Raw genomic sequence first — 18,213 nt, 5'->3', positions numbered from 1 at the left:
CCAGCCAGTTCAATAAAGCAAGAAAAGGAAATAGAAGGCATACAGACCATAAAGGGGAAAAGAAAACTGTCCTTATTTTCAAATGTCATAATTACCAGCAGAAAAAAAATCCCAAGAAGTCTACAGAAAAATTTCCAGACCTAATAGTTGAATTCCGCAAGGCCATAGAATACAGTTATGCAAATTAAACTTAATCATATGTCTATACATTAGCAATGAACACATGAACATTTAAATGAAAAATACAGTTTCATTTATAATCACTCAAATAAAATGAAATGCTTAGGTGTGAATCTAACAACATGTGCAGAACTTGCATGAAGAAATCTACAGAACACTGATGACGAAATCACAGAAGATCTAAATAAGTAGAAGGAGATACCATGTCTATAGATTGGAAGACCCAATATAGTCAAGAAATCAATTGTCCCCAAATTAATTTACTAGCTTACTAAAACTCCTAGCAAACCCCCAGCAAGATTGTTTCACAGGTACAGGATTATTTTTACATTTATATGGAAAAGCAAAGGAACTAGAATAACTAAAACAATTTTGGAAAAGAAGAACAAAGTGGGGGCGCCTGGGTGGCTAAGTCGGTTAAGCATCCGACTTTGGCTTAGGTCATGATCTCACGGTTCGTGGGTTCGAGCCCCATGTCAGGCTCTGTGCTGACAGCCTGGAGACTGGGGATTCTGTGTCTCCCTTTCCCTCTGCCCTTCCCTCATTCATGTTCTCTGTGTGTGTGTGTGTGTGTGTGTCTCAAAAATAAACATTAAAAAAATGTTTTTAATGAATAAAAAATAAAAAAAGAATAATGTGGAAGGATAAGTCTACCTAATTTCAAAACATGATATAGCTAGGGTAATAAAGACTGTGAAATCAGTGAAACAGAATAAAGAACCCACAAAAAGATCCACACAAACACGCTCAATTGCTTTTTGACAGAGATGAAAAAAAATTCAGTGAAGGAAAGCCTCTCCAAGAAATGATGCTGCCGAAATTGGACATCCATAGGCAAAAAAAAAAAAAAAAAAAGAGAGAGAGAGAGAGAGAGAGAGAACAAAATTTAAAATCTTGACCTAAATCTCATCCCTTCTACAAAAATTAACTCAAAATGGATCACAGACTTAAATGTAAAACATAAAACTTAGGGGAAAAATGGGGAAATCTGTGGAATCTAGGGCTACAAAAGGTTTGTAGACTTAATACCAAAACCACGAGTCATAAAAGGAAAACTTGATAAATCAGAGCTCATTAAAATTTAAAACTTTTGCTTTGTGAAGGACCCTACTAAAAGGGTGAAAAAGCTACCGACTAGAAAAAACTGTTTGCAAACCACAATTCAAAAAAAGACTGGTATCTAAACCATATAAAGAACTCTCAAAACTCAACAGTAAAACAAAACAAAACAAGACAAAACAAAAAAACAGATACGGGTAAATTAGAAATTAGAAAATGGGTAAAACACATGGAGACATACTTCACTGAAGATGTACGAATGGCAAATTAACATGAAATACACTCAACTCTAGAGAATATCCTGAGTGAAAAAAAGCCAAACCCAAAGTGTGACTACAATATGTTTCCATTTACATAACATTCCTAAAGGCATAAAATTATGTAGATATATAGAATGATTAGTGATTGCCAGAGGGTAATGCAGGGAAAGGGCAGAGAGGGGAAGCAGTGTGGCTATAAAAGGGCACCATGAGGGATCCTAACAGTGATGGGAATCGTCTGTGTCTTGACTCCTTGAAGGTCAATGTCTTAATTATGGCATTGTACAATAGTTTGGCAAGATGTTACCTTTGGAGAAAACTAGGTAAAAAAAATATACAGCATGGCTCTGTATTATTTCTTACAACTGCATGTGAATCTACAGTTATCTCAAGATGAAAAAGTTCAGTTGGGGCACCTGGGTGGCTCAGTCGGTTGAGCATCTGACTTTGGCTCAGGTCATGATCTCACAGTTCGTGAGTTCAAGCCCCACATGAGGGCTCTCTGCAGTCAGCATGGAGCCCCCTTTTGATCCTCTGTCCCCCTCTCTCCCTGCATCTCCCCCACTTGTGCGCTCTCTCTCTCTCAAAAATAAACATTTTTTTTAAATTCATTTAAAAAATTTTTTAATAATATAATAAAAGGTACACAATGTTGAAAGGAAACACAGAGGAAAAGTTAACGTAATAGGTTAAATGTAGTCTGCTAACTGTAATATATAGTTTCTACTTCCAGATTTATTTTCAAACTATTGAAATTCCTTTTTTTAGGATAAAACAAGACAAAATAAGGGATATTTTTCTTTAAATTTTTTTTTTTTTCTTTTTCAACGTTTTTTTTTTTTTTTTTTTTTTTTTTGGGACAGAGAGAGACAGAGCATGAACGGGGGAGGGCCAGAGAGAGAGGGAGACACAGAATCGGAAACAGGCTCCAGGCTCTGAGCCGTCAGCCCAGAGCCTGACGCGGGGCTCGAACTCACGGACCGCGAGATCGTGACCTGGCTGAAGTCGGACGCTTAACCGACTGCGCCACCCAGGCGCCCCAATAAGGGATATTTTTGAAGCAAATTGCATATCGTTTGGTTCATTGTAACATGAAAGGAATTCAAAGTTATAGAGGAATAGGATGCACATAAAAGTGAAAAAAATACACAATGGAGCCAGTGAAGTGGAGAAATCTCACTCAACCTGTTATATATGGCCTGTGACCCACAAGGCCTACAGGAAAGATTCATCACAGACAGAAGAAGAAAAAACAAATATTTTTGATGACCACATTTAAATGGAGACAGAACAGAGAAACCCAATTTCAAATCGGTACTTGATTTCCAAAGTCTTTTCCGTCCTCAGCCTTTACACTTTTGAACATTGTAGTTTTGCGATTTGAACGTCATAGTTAATTCTCAAGATCATGGCAGACAAAAGTGAAGTAGGGGACACTTGGGTGACTCAGTCGGTTAAGCGTTCAATTCTTGATTTCAGCTTGGGTCAAGAGCTCCCAATTCACGAGATGGAGCCCCGAGTCGGGCTTTGTGCTGACAGCTCCAAGCCTGCTTGGGATTCTCTCTCTCTGCGCCTCCCCCTGCTGGCACACGTGCGCTCTCTCTCTCTCTCAAAATGAATAAATAAACATTAAAAAAAAGTAAAATAGTTTCAAAAATTGCGTTGCTATCAAAGAGAGGTTTTTATAGTTAGCGTAAGAAAAAAAATTGTTAGTTTGTAAAAAAAATCACCAACTCTTCCCCAGCCATACCATTTATAGATATACATCTGATAAAGATTAGCTTAAATACTGCATTTAAGTCACAACACATCTCCTCTAGCCGTGAACTTGCTAAAGTTTAACATGATTTCTCTCAGGCCAATGGTGCAGCATCCATACATCACAATTCACATGGTAGAATTTTCTTCCAGAATCCAGACAAAAACTGTCACGAGAGCATCTGTAAATTCCTTCCAACAGACTTCATGAAAATGTATCCATAAAGGAAAAGCAAATATTTCCTTAAAAGCAAGAAATTAGTCACTGTCACAAACTCAGCCACAGTAATGGAACAAGGTAAATGGAAGATGAAAATTGATATTCAGTAATTATTTTGATTCTACAGAGATGAGACACTCTAGTTTACAACAGTTTAATTTCTAGCCTGGATTTGGCCTCTGAATAAAACAAATAATTTTAACCAAACTCCTTGGTTAATATCAGAAGAAATTTTTCTTGATGTGATAGGACCAGCTAAACTTCAAAGATTTAGGTGGCCTGATTCAAGGCCATGTATTATTAACAAGCCATAGTAAAGAATCCATGTTCCTTGTGTCTTCACATATTTTGAAGTAGAGACTATTAAACAAGTCAAGAAAAATAGAAGCAGCTTGGACTTTTGCCCTGCTTAGATACTGTATGAGTAAAAAGCAAAGTCGACCATGATTCAGGTGATTCACAAAATGTTGTTTTCTCAGTTAGTGTTACTTTGGACTATATACTTTCAAAATCTAGTGAAAATCCCACAAACATGTATAGGTTTACTTGTATCCCACATGAAAGAAGTCCAGAAGTAAACAGTCTAGAGCTGGAAGTACCCCAGATATCGGAGACCCAGATTTATTTTATCTTTCTGTTCCACTGTCCTCTGCACATGACTTTCAAGTATTGAAATTTTCAGTTATGAAACTACAGTTTTCATTGTTTCTAATTCTCTGCTGAAATTTTCCACTGTCATCTAATCTTCTAGACATGTTATTTTAAAGCCTGTGTGTGCTACCTCAAATATCAGGATATTTTGTTGATCTATAGCTATTCTCTGGATTTCTTCTTGAGTTTTGATCATTTGGTTTGTTTGCTGGTATGCCTGGTAAAATATTATTGCATGCCAGACACTGAAGATGAAAAGCTATGGAAATAATCTGAGGCTCTGAGTGTTATTATAGTCCCCAAGAGATAATTTACTTTTGCTTCTGGGAAGCATTGATTTAATCAAGAGGTAGCTGGCAAGAAAAAGGATTTTATTTTTCTGTAAGTATTGTCTATTTCTATTTCTTCCTTACTCCTGAGATGCAATCTTTTGGGGATCCCAAATGAAAGACTGAAATGTTTACTAGAGCCCCTCCTTCTTGGTGGGTTCTGGATTCCAACATTTGTTCTTCTAGCTATGTAACATTGATAGAAATTCAGTCTCTCAGCCACGATTTTCTGTTCAGCTTCTTAATGTTTCATCCACCACTTGTGAATCACCCAATGCCTTGAGAGAGAAAATGGCAACAAATTTGCATTTACCTTTGTGTATCTCTTCTTTCTAGCGTCTTGGCCCCTTAACCTCTCTCTGTCTTGGTAACTTTCAGATGCCTTCAAAGATATATACTTCTAAATTTTATTCACCATTCTAATTATTGTCAGTTAAAAAGTTGATCTGCAATTCAGCGTTGCCAGAAGTGTTCTGATTGATGATTTTTGAAGAATGGCCCTACAATGAATCATAATCTCTCATAATCTAAATTTATCAGATTGATACACTGTGAAATCTCCACTTCATTTATTTTATGCTATTTAAACAGCCTATTCTTCATGCCACAAGGTGTTTAGGACAATGAGACTTTTTTTTAGTTAATAGAGAATAAAAGATGCTAAATTGTTATAGTACATTACCTCTCCTGAACTCATGTTCAAATAAATAGTTATCTCCTGAGTCTGAACTTTTATTTTACTTTGTGTCTAAGAACCCCATTTTGTTCCAGAAACAGATATATTTATACTTTAGCAATGTGTGGAATATAAAATAGTCTGCTGCTTCCCAAGCAGTACTCAGATTCTTTCACTTACCCAGTCCTTCTCACATGCAAGACATTGTTCTTTGGGCTACGAGAGAAAATATTACAGAGCCACAGAACTTTAGCTCTGAAAGAACCTTAGATATCATCTAATTAGATTCACTCTTTTTACGGAAGAATTACTTGCTCCAAAACAAAAACTTTGTCTTGCTCAAGGCGTTTTTTAATGAAGTGCTTGTTGTTGGTTTGAAAAAATGATTTCTCTTTGTCTCCCCTCCTCTACTATGGACTTAAAATTTTGAAAAATTTTACTAAATAAAATGTACTTCTGAGATGACAATTCTTGTCATCCTTACATAAAGTATACTTTTTCCACTAAATTTTTAAAATATTGAACATAGCTCAGAAGAAGACCCATTGCTACCTTCAAGAAATTAGCGGCTCTGAAATTGTCCCTTCCACTAGAAGTTTACAATCTCTATAAACACAGATGTATAAATGAATGATTATACTCTAAGGAGTATACATTATATCAGATATATGATATACACATAAATCACATGCACTTATGTAACATATTCATGTGTATTGTACATAATGATTAGCGTGGTCATGTTATATATGCCTCCCTTGATAGATTAGGAGCTCCACAAAAGCCAGAATTCTAGCTTTTCATTATCAGCTTTAGCTTGGGATCCGCAACATAGCAAACTATTAAATAAATGAGATTTTTTTGAATCTAAGTAATCTGTCAATAAATACTTTAGGAATTCACAGGAGGTTAGAAAATTCTGAACTCAGATCAGTAGGTAAAAATATCTTGAAGGTGTAGGGGGAGGTAGACTTCTGGTAACATTTGGACTAAAGTGGATAGGATTTAGGTAGACTGCACTGTGAGGGAGAAGTTGTATTAGTTTCCTGTTGCTATAACAAATTACCACAAACCTAGTGACTAAAACAGCACTAATTTATTATCTTATAGTTCTGGAGGTCAGAAGTCCAAAATGAGTTTTATAAGGTTAAAATCAATGTGTTGGCCAAGTGTTGTCCTTTCTAGAGGTTTCAGGAGAGAATCTGTTTCCTTGCCTTTTCTATCTTCTAAAGACCACCTGAATTCCTTGGCTTATGGCCACTGTCTCCATCTCGTGGGTACATCAGTGAACCTCTGCTTCTATCATCAATCACCTCTCCCTTTTCTGCCTCTGGCCCCCTTGCTTCCCTCTTATAAGGGCCATTGTAACTGGGCCCACCCAGATAATCTAGGATAATCTTCTCATCTCAAAAACCTTAACCACATCTGCAAAGTCCCTTTCGCCATATAAATTAACATATTCATAGAATCTGGGGGTTGGAATGGGACATATTTGGAGGGCCATTATTTTGTCTACCACAGATGTTTTAAGCAAAGGTCTAATGTGGTGGTCCTCAAAGTGGTCAATGGACCAGCCACAGCAGCATCACCTGGTGATTTGTTAGAAATGCACATTCTCGGGCCTTACCCCAGACCTGCTGAATCAGAGACTCTGGTGAGTCCCAGCAACCTGTGTGGTCCCAAGCCCTCCAGGTGATTCTGATGTACACTAAACCACTCTGAGAGCTGCTGCCCTGGAGTTTGAGGAAAAAAAAAAAAAATCGAAACAGGTTCAGAGGGCTGTGAGCAGTTAGATGAATTTCACAGGGATAGAGGATTGCTAAAATGTATGAACACTGAGACTACATTCATGGAACCAGACCCTGGACTCTCCACTGAAGGGGTACGTGATAAGTAAATTTCTGGCTCCATACGTGAATTGAATGGCCTTCTTACACATTTTACAAAGTAAATTACTTAAATGAAAGGGCTCATTGATTTCATGAGGCGTAAAATTAATCTGTTCAAACTCACAAATTTAATAACAGACTGACCTAGAAAAATAATTTCTCTTACTTTTAAAAATGCAAATCGAAAATTTATTACAAGGATTTCCAGATTAAAGGCATTATTTCTTGTCAAAATAAAGAAAATATTCAAAAGATCGGTGACTATTTTAATTTCACAAAGTCCTCCTTGAATTACTTGTAACAATAGCTGTAATTCATCAGCAATTTTATCAATTTCATTTTTCCCCCGAACAAGCAGCACAGGGAGGAATTCTTAACAACACTGTTATCTCTAGAAGGCTAGGCCCTCTGCAGAATCGCAGGTGACTTCCCAGGAGGCTTGATTAAGGGCAGAGGACAATTGCCTTTCCAAAGGCAGAGAAATGGGGCCACTTAGAATTGTGCTGTCCTGGAGGCAAACAGGAAACAGGAAGCTCTCTGTCAGCCATTCTTGCCCTGCCCCCAGAGCAGGAAGAGAGGTAGGAGGAGCCATATCAGTTACTTTGACCCGGCCCAGGAAATAAGATGGCTTATTCAGTGTGTAGACCTGGGTGGGTAGGTAGAGTGCAGACAGCAGCTACAACCCAGCAACTCTCCCCGACAGACAAGATAACATCCATTCAGGGTGAATACTCAGGAAATGAAAAGGAATGCATACTCACAACACATCAATTAGGCTTCAGACAAAAGGGGAGATAACAGTTTTGTCAAAAAGCAGTAACCAAGCAGAAGACAAGCTACCTTCCATCTCCAAAAGTCTTTTGTTGGGCCCCAAACTCCTCTGGGTGCGCTGCATCCTAAACTGTACCATACAATAGCACTGAACTATAAGAACTCAAAATGAGCATAAACAGTACGATGAATTACAGCACACCTTAGCAAATATAGCAATCATAAGATGCTTCTCTCTCTATAAGAATATCTATTGGTATAACAGCGTACCCACAACTTGGAACATTTGTTCTGTTAGCATTTCCTCACAAGAGTTAACAATACTCCAGAATGAACCTGAGCTTAGAAATAGAAGGGGCAAGGGTCGAATGTGCCAAAATATATCTGTATGTAAATATCATCACAATGAAACATTCTCACACTTCTCTTCAGGGCACTGAAAAGGATCTACATAGGATTTACATGATACAGACATAGTATAAGGGATCTGTACTTTGAGATCATTACTTGCAGAACAAAAAGACTTCAAGTCATGTATCAGGTGTTGTAAATTAACCTAAATTCAGGTTCTGACTGCTGCCAGTCAAGCCAACTGATCATATGGTTTAAGGTGGTTCCAAATGTGTTCTTCCTTCAAACTTTTCCTCGAGCAATGGCATCAGCAGCCCAGTCACCCAGGGGAGAACCCTCAGAGCCATTCTTGTTCATTGTCTCCATTTCCCTCTCCCCCCGCCCCCCCCCCCACCTCCATGGACACATGGTTTCAATCACTTGAGACCCTTACTCATTCTATCTCTGAAATGACCTCACCTCTGCCTCCCTCAATCCCCATAACCCCCATACTTTGGGCCCCCATCAACTCTCTCTCTCTGTCTCTCTTTCTCTGCCAATGACATTGCCTCTTGACTTATGTCCAAATCCTTGAAACCTTGACCAGAAGGCCCAGACACCTTCAACATAGTAGGCCAGATGTCCCTCATGTGTATCTCATTCCCCCAGGAAAATCTAATGGTTCCCTCATCAATATTACCACGTGTCCTTTATTTTTATTGTAATCATTGTATAAAGTTATTTTATTGAGATATAACTTACATACAATTAAGGACACAAACCTTAAGTGTTGATTAAGTTTTACATATGTGTACACCTGTAAGCACCACCTGTATCAACATATCAAATACTCCAACAGCTCAGCAAACTCTCACGTCCCTCGTCCCGTCAATATTCTGCCACCCAAAGGTCACTACCCTTCTAACTTCTACCACAATAGATGAATTTACTTGTTTTCAAGCTTTATATAAATGAAACCATACATGGGGTGCCTGGGTGGCTCAGTCAGTTAAGCATCCAACTCCTGGTTTCAGCTCAGGTCATGATCTCATGGTTTGGGAGTTTGAGCCCCACATCAGGAGCCTGCTTGGGATTCTCTCTCCCTCTCTCTGTCCCTCCCCCATTCATACTCATGCTGTCTTTTTCAAAATAAATAAACGTTAAAAACATAAAAAATAAATAAGTGAAATCGTACAGTATATACTTTGTGTGTGTGTGTTCTATTTTATTAATATGCCACAATTTATTTATCTGTTCTGTGAATAGACATTTGGGCTGCTTCAATTTGGAGGCTATTATGAATAAAGCTACCATGAATATTCTTGTACCTATCTTCTTTTGTGGGCATATGCACTCATTTCTGATTGGTAAATACCCAGATGTGGAATTGCTAGGTGATATAGACGTGTGTGTGTGTGTGTCTGTGTGTCTGTATGTCTGTGTCTGTGTGTGTTTGTTTTACTTGAGCACATACTGCTAAACAGTTTTCCAAAGTGGTTGTATTTACCACTTTCTAGATCTCTGACTTATTCCAACAATTATGCAATTTTAATGTTAGTTGTTTATGTGCCTATTCCCAGACCACAGTTGAGCTCTTTAAACATAGATCCCTATGTTGCCGTACTCCATATACCCAATATATAGATTATGGTTACAATTAAATATTTATGTTACATACAAGTAAAAGATGAAATGCATTCATAGAGCGTGGTGGGGTAGAAGGGCTTAGGAATCTCACATTTACCTCTCTCTGGACCCGGCCCAGAGGTGACACGTGTCTATCCTAGCCCTGTCAACACCTTCGTCACCCAAAAAGAGGTGGCATATTCAAATCAGTTCCCAACATTCCCTGGTCCTCACTAAGTGCCCAAAAGCTCAGTTACATCCATCTGCCTGGTCTTACCGGGTTTTAAACTTGCTGATATGTATTCAGTCCCTCATTAAGCTGCTGGAAACTTTAATAGGCTAGAAAACCTCCAAAGTTCAACTCTTGTTTTCCCTGTAACTTTGTGCAGATTCATTATGAAATGTGCTAAGGAAAGTGTGCTCATTAACTAGCCATCCTGCCTTCTAAGGTGGAACCAATTAGTGCCGAAGCCCTCCACCTCAATCCGGAGATAGAAAATACCTCCCAGAGCAACACCCCAAAAGATGCATGTCCCTTGATCTGTTTGCTCAGATGGAGGGTATTAGTTACACAAACACATGGAAAGAAGATAGGATTACGGAGGAAGTCCTCCAAAGTCCTCCAATTCTCCCTGAAAGTGAATTTCTTGTCCTTCCTGTTTTTGCTTCTGAGTCTTAAATTTTTCACCACTCTTCGGCGAGTGTCAGGGTACGAACCATTTTCTGCTCCTTTTTTTGCAAAGACTATTTTCTGCTTTTTGATGTTGCTTTTAATAAAACATTGGCTCTAGACAGCTTCAGCAACCACATCCAAAAGAAGCCCTCCGCAACCCTGAAACCGTAGCCCTCCCTGAACGAGAAGTAAAAGGAAACTCCTAGAGATAAAATTTTATAAAACTAGGCAAAATGGAAAATATATATTGCTATTATTTTCTTTTATTCCAAGAGGTAAAATTAACATTTATTTATTTTTGAGAGACAGAGTGCGAGCCAGGAAGGGGCAGAGAGAGAGGGAGACACAGAATCTGAAGCAGGTCCCGGGCTCTGAACTCAGCATCAAGCCCAATGTGGGGATCAAGCTGTGAATGAACTGTGAGATCGTGACCTGAGCTGAAGTCGGACGCTCAACCGACTGAACCACCCAGGCGCCCCTCCTAAGAGGTAAAGTTAAAATGTCCTTTTGACTGTTAGTAAGGGTTTTTTTTCTTTCCCGTGAGAGAAGCTGATGTGTCTGAGTTACTTGCTGTTGCCACCTTATTCAGCAGGAGAGGTTTGATGGGGAAAATTCTGACCTGGCAGTAGGCAGCCATTCTGTGAAATAGAGGCACTTCATTTTTCCATCTTAAGAGAAACTTCTAAATAAATCCAACAATGGGGTGCCTGGGTGGCCCAGTCGGTTAAGCCTCAGACTCTTGATTTCGGCTCAGGTCATGATCTCATGCTTCATGGGTTCGAGTCCCCGTCTGGCTCCATGCTGACAGTGCTGAGCCTGCTTGGGCTTCTCTCTCTCCCTGTCTCTCTGTCTCTCCCCCACTTACTCTCTCCCTCTCAAAATAAATAAACTTAAAAATTATTTAAAAATAAAAAATAAAATAGGTCCAACAAATAAGTATTTCCAAACACCTTATGGCTTTTCACCAGCCTGTAGCTCCCACCTCCTGCTCTCATAATCACACTTAGTAAAATGACTGCTGTTGGAATTCACTGAAACCTGGCAAACATTGTCATTCATCCTGGGCTAGGGGTCAAGTTGCCATTGGCACAGCAGGATGCACAGCGTAATAACCTGGCTACTGCTTTAGGAAAACCTCAGGCAATTTGTGCTGTGACATTTTCACAGGTTTTACACATGTCCCACCCGATCCCCCCCTGCCAAGTCACTATGCCACTCACTCCTCAGGATTCCCAATAGAGATGGCATGTAATCTCCAACTCAAGTAAGTCTTTGTATTTAAATATCAAAAAGGGATAGCAAAGGAAATCTAGATATTAGTAGGTGGCAGGATGCATGAATTATCGTTTAAGACAACATATGTAATTTGTAGTTATGTGAACATTTCCCACCACGTTTAGCCCAAAGAACCTGCCCTTCTTCAACCCCTTTTATCTCAGATCTCACTTCCTCTCACTTATTCCTTTTGTACCTACCTCCATGTTTTCCTCTCCCTCCTTAGCCCCAACACACACACACACACACACACACCCTACGCACACTTTCCTGCTTTGGCATGCTTGTCCCCACGTTGCCATGACACCACATCCAATTGATGCTGTTGACCTGAACAACCTCAGGATATATCATTGTTCCAACTAACCCGAGACACTGGTCTCTTTTGAGTACCAAGCAAGTACCACCTTTCCTGTTCTTCACATGTCCCTTCCCAGCCCATGGTACAAGGGGATGGCAGTGCTCACACTGTCATCCCGTGACTCCTCCATGGAATAATTACGACTAGGCACCATGTTTTTAAAAATAAATTTGACACAGAAAGGCTAAAGTAACGATAAAAGCACTAATAAGAAGTCCAATAATGATAGTTACGGTAAATGACACATCATCCTACCCCAGTAACACCAACTTCCTTTTTATATTTGTTACATAATTGAATACACTGCATAAACATGTTAATTTTACACTTGTCTTTTTCTATTTAACATTAAGCTAAACATTTTCCCCACATTTCCACATAGTCTTAACATTTCATTTTAAAATGACTGCCCAGTGTTTTTATCTAAAATTCACCTAATTTTGTCATCACTAATGTCAACTGAATATCCTTTCAATTATTTTTTTTTTTTTTAAGTAGGCTCCACACCCAGGGTGGAGCCCAGTGAGGGGTTTGAACTCACACCCTGAGATCAAGATCTGAGCTGAGACCCAGAGTCTGACACTTAAGCAACTGAGCCACCGGGGCACACCGGATATCCTACCAATTCTAAGACTACCTAAGTTCTACAACCTGATGTACAATAAAAGTAAATATATCTAAACATTCAAAATTGCTTGCTCTAGCGGATGGGATACCGAGTTTTATTCTGTCTTTGTACTTCCTGAATTTTCTATAGTGAACTGTGTCTTTTTATTTTAAAACTTTCATAATAATAACAGCTACTACCAAGTACCACCAAGTGCTTGCGATAGAGCAGGAACTCTTCTAAGTGCCCCATGTAATACTCAACCTTATAACATTTAATCCTTACTACAACTCTTGAAAGTAGATGCTATTACTATCCCATTTACAGGTGAGGAAACTGAGACCCAGCACAATTAAGGTACTTGCACAAAGTTACAGAGCTAATAAGTAGAGTCGCGAGGATTTTAACTCAGGGAGTCCAACTCCAGAACCTACACTCTGACCTTATACACTACACTTAAAAACGTAAACTATACTTTCTAAATATGCTTAAGCTATAACCATTTAGAAACAGTCCACTGGCCAGCTTCATATTACAACGGGATTCCATGATGTTTCTGATATTTTGAGATTGCTCGGTGCCCAATGTAACACCATCCTACCATCACCATCACCCCTAACGCCACCGTCATTAAAAACCTTTATTAAGCTTTTAGTGTGTGAAGAACACAGTACCCGGCCCTTGGGGAGATACAAAGTATGTAAAAGACCTGTTCTTTATTCTTGCGAAAACCAGAACTAGTCTGAGAACAGCTTCAAAATGAAAAGGCAGTAAATATCCATGAAACACAAATCAGGAACTTAAATCATTATCAGGAAACCATGGGCAAAAAATAAAAACTACTACCTGAAATACTAAAAAAAAAAAAAAGAAGAAGAAAGAAAGAAAAGAATGCATGATGGAGCTCTTTTATTTATTTAGGATAATAGCTTGAAATCCTCTTTCCACCCTACATATGTAAACATAAAGTTTTATAGAGAAGAAACATGAAGATTGAAGTCAGCTGTACATACTGCACTCTTCCTTTATGATATTTTCAGCCTAGATCGCATAAGCCCCTAGTTCTTATATAAAATTAAAAATAACTATCTTCATGTGTAATATGTAATGGTGTTCAATGAATTTAAGGAAATAAGATTCTGACCCTTTGTTTTCCAAAATATTCTGAGTACCATTAGGAAAAGAAAGTTTCTACTGCTAGTCAGTGGGTACTAATTGCAAACAGATTAAACAGGTTGCAAATCTAAAATGAAGCAAGGGCTTTGCCAATTTATTCAAATGAATGTACTTGCCTCCTATAGCCTATCATGCATTTTTGAAGCCGACCTGAACTTTTTGGTATATTATGCTAGAAGGACACATATTTTTGAAAAACAAAAAAACCATCTATGTTATGCCAATTAAGAATTTTCTTAATTTTACATGTGTACATTTCCCTTCAAATATACACTAAGACCAAACTAATAAAATGAGGCTTAGAAGATGTCTTGAGGCAACTATTTTAGCTGATAATAAAAATAATTTGTAGGTAGTGTATAAATTATATATAAAATACTTTTCTGAAACACTTGATTATGCTTTATTATGACTAATTCCCTCATGCATATTAAATATATTTATGCCCTCTTGTTTAGACTATTACATTATTTGGCTTTTTTTTTTTCATAGATAATCAAAAGTAAACTTCCATGAATTTGGAAGCCATGGTGTCTAATCAATGAAAATGTCTTCAGATTGGAGTAAATTCCCAACACAAGGTTTTCCCATCATTTCTCAACTCCGACTTTGTAGGTGTCCTTGACCCAGATTCTAGTGAAATCTTTCTAAGTCAGGCCTTTCTTTGGAACAGATTTATTTTCCTTTTATATTGGGTCAATACTTCTTTTAATTTTTCCTAATACTTATTTTTTGCTGTGACATTGTCATCATACAGCCAGCTTCTCATTGATTTCATGTATAAATTCTACCAGAATAATGTATTTCATGTTTTATAAGTAATAAAATATAGTGATGTCTTTAAGACACTTCTGTGAAAAATTAAAAACATTTTCACATACTTACTTATTTTTATAATAACTTTTAAGCTTTAAAAGTCTGGAGAATATGACTTCTCTTATGGAAATAAAGTTAAAAAAAAATAAAAACAAAAACTACAGGGTTCACAACTACCCCTCAGATAAAGTGTACACTCTTTTGCTTAGTATTCAAGTCCTTCCATACCCTGACCTCTGATCTGCCTTCATAATCTTACCTTCCACTCCTCATTAGTACTTAATGTTAAACCATTATTCCAGGGTCATCACCTATAAAATGTGTTAATAATCTTTACTTCTAAGTGTTTCTGTATAAATTAAGCATGAACTCACTGAGCTTTGAGGTTAGCGCATAGTAAGTATTCAAAAACTAGGAGGACACATAGAAGAGATGCAGAGTTGGGTCTAAATCTCAAGAGAACTGCTCATGATGACATCATTACTCTCTCTGAGCCTCAGTTTTCTCATCTGTAAAATAGAGATATACTATTAGATAGGGCTTAACATAAAGCACCTAGCACAGAATCTGGTACAAAGCAGGCTCAAGGTAGGCACACGTTATGAGTGAATGAATGGATGCTACTATTCTCCATGGACAGCAAGAGAAATTGACATAGATTTCCAAAGACTCACTGTAAACCCACTGAGATCAGTTCACCTCTCCAAACCACAGAACATGTGCTCTCAGAAGGCAGAGGCAAAGCAACTTTATTGGAATCACTTTCCAAAATTTATTCCAGAACTCAGCTTTGCTCAGAAGAGCTGATCTGAAATCTGGCTGCCTAGGAGGGCTGGCTCTAGACACAGTGAAAGAATGAACAGTGAGGTACCTTGGCAAAAACTTGCCTGGCCAATTACCTGAAGCAATAATCAGACACAGATTAATTCATTTATAAACTTTACTGAGCAGATCTTATCTCTAAGAGACCTTTTACCCTGGGTCACCTCCCCATGGAGAATGGGAGATGACAAAGTTAACAAAGTAAAAGGCACCTCTACATTCACCTATTTTTAAATTTAGAATCTGGAACATGAGAATTTATGTAATAAACAAAACAGAACCTTGAAATGGAAACTTCAATCTCTACTACAGTCCAGAGAGACAGATACTTAGTATCAAGCAGCAGGGGAGGAAAGGAAAAACAGCAAGTTAACTGAGGTAGGAAGGAGAAGAAGAGAAACCATGCTGGGGGGCTTTGGGGGGGGGGGGGAAGAGGTCAAATGAAAAAAGAAAAAAAGAAATCACCACAGAGTCTCAGAAGAAACAATAATTTTATAAGAGAAAGAGGTGAAGTTTTGATGCTGAGAAATCAAACCCAACAGGGAAAGGAAAGAAAACTAACATATGGGGTACCGGGGGCCCTGAGCTGGGCCCTTGCACACTTGCGATTATGACTCCTGTATTTCAGATGAGGAAAATAAATAGTGACGGAATGAACTTTACAGAGTGATTAGAACAAACATTTCAGCCAAGTCTCTGGCAACATAAGAAAAAAAAGAAGACAAAGAACTAACCAAGTACCATTATTGCATTTGATTGTCATTCCTGGTCTTTATCTCCTCCGCAGTATGTCAGTGAGGTTTCTGATCAAGCCCAGTTGTGGGAGTGAGTACCACTGCTCCCCACTATAGGTAAAGACAAAGATCCTCTCTTTATGCACTGTTGTCCCCTAGAACAGTGGCTTGTACATAATAGATGTGTCACAGAAGCTAGTTGAAGAATTAAACATACTAAAGAAGGTTCATGTTCAATTTTTTTTTAATAACAAAGGTTTAAGGCCTTACAGAAGGCAAACTCATCTTCCAATCAAGTACCCCTGAAAATACTCACCTTTCTCTCCTGCCTTTGGCTTTCTGCCATCAGTTGCTGATGCCATTGAGATTAATAAAGCTAACAGAATTCCTCTTGCAAGAAATGGATAGAGGAAAACAACCCTACCAGAGCGCTTAATTATATAAACCCCTTATGTTATATAGTGCTTGGTACCCTTGGTTATTTTCCAGTGATACTGACTGTCTGGTTCTTCAAAATGAACTGTGTCTTGTTCAGTCTTTTTCCTTCCACGTATCCCACGGGCAGACCTTCAAACTCTAGGGGTTCAATAAATGTTTCATTGATACCAACAGTCTAACATGGGGGTTAGAAATGCCTTCTTTGCGTCTGTTTTTGAAAAAAATTAAATTATCACCCTCATTCTTCAAGCATTTCTGGAAATCAACCTTATTTAAGCTAAACGATCAGTAGATTAAGCTGATAAAATCATCTGGAATCCCTTTTGTGTTCTAGTTTCGGTCTCCTTATCTCTTGTTTGGATAAGCTTCTTACCTGGCTTCTCTGTCCACAACTTCTTCCCTTCAACTCATTCTTTACACTGCTGCCCAAATGATGTTTGCAAAACACAACTTTGTTCAGGTTGCTGTCCTCCTAAAGTTTTTAAGAAAACTTTAATGGCTCACTTGCTTGTAGAATGAAGTTCCAACATCCTTGGTATTGTAACCAGGATATTCCAAAGTCCAACACCAGCCTACCTTTCTGCCTCAACACCTTAAATCTATCCATACATCCTATGTTCCAAGCTCAACTAACCATTAGCTGAATACGTCATGGATTTTCAAGCCTTGGTATTGTGTTCCATCTGTTTCTTCACCCTAGATGGCCCTTCTCTCCATTTTTCATCTACCAAACTCCAACACATCCTCTAGGACCCAAATTAAGTTTCACTCCTGTACAAAACCACCTCAGAGATCCCCAAATGGAATTAATTATTCCTTTACTGTGTTCCCATTATACTATACACCACTAATAAATACTTACCGTGTGTTTCTGTAATGGTTGGTTGTATAATGGCGTCTTTGCTGCTTGTCCAGAAGCTCTTTGACAGCAGCCTCCATAAATTTATTATTCATGTTTATTTCCTTCACACTGATGAGCCCAGGGTCTTGCACAGAGTAGAAGACTGATAAGAATGAATGAATGAATGAATGAAAAAAGAATGAATGAAAGAATGTATGACATAATATAGTCAGTGAACCATCAGCAATTTCTTTTTTTTTTTTTTTAATGTTTATTCTTGAGGGAGAGAGAATGGGGGAAGGGCAGAGAGAGAAGGAGTGAGACAGCTGAAGTTTCTGAATTGGAACACTTGGCTCGGCCCCTTCACAACCAAGGGAGCAAATAGATGCACTTAACTGAAAATACACATTTTGCTCAAAATAGGGAAAGGTATCTTCTGAAGATGATGTCTCATCCTGATGGTTTTGACCCACTAAATATTTAATGAAAGCAGGCTGCTTTCTCCTTATTCTGCTTCTACCCTTGTATTGTGGTTGCCCTTGGCCCAAATTGCTCAGTGTTCAGCACACGGGAGGTGCCCCAGCCCCCGCCCAGACCTGACGCCCAATCAGCAGTGCCTCTCCAACTAAGAGTGTGCAGGGCTCAGGGTTTTCCATAACCAGTCAGGATCCCAGTGCCAGGCACCAATGCAGCAGCAACATGCCCAGGAGAAATACTGGAC

This window comes from Neofelis nebulosa, chromosome 3 (genome assembly GCF_028018385.1).
Source record: "Neofelis nebulosa isolate mNeoNeb1 chromosome 3, mNeoNeb1.pri, whole genome shotgun sequence".
NCBI classification, from domain to species: domain Eukaryota; kingdom Metazoa; phylum Chordata; class Mammalia; order Carnivora; family Felidae; genus Neofelis; species Neofelis nebulosa.
The sequence above is the reverse complement of the archived record's forward strand: the minus strand, read 5'-3'. Positions refer to the sequence as shown.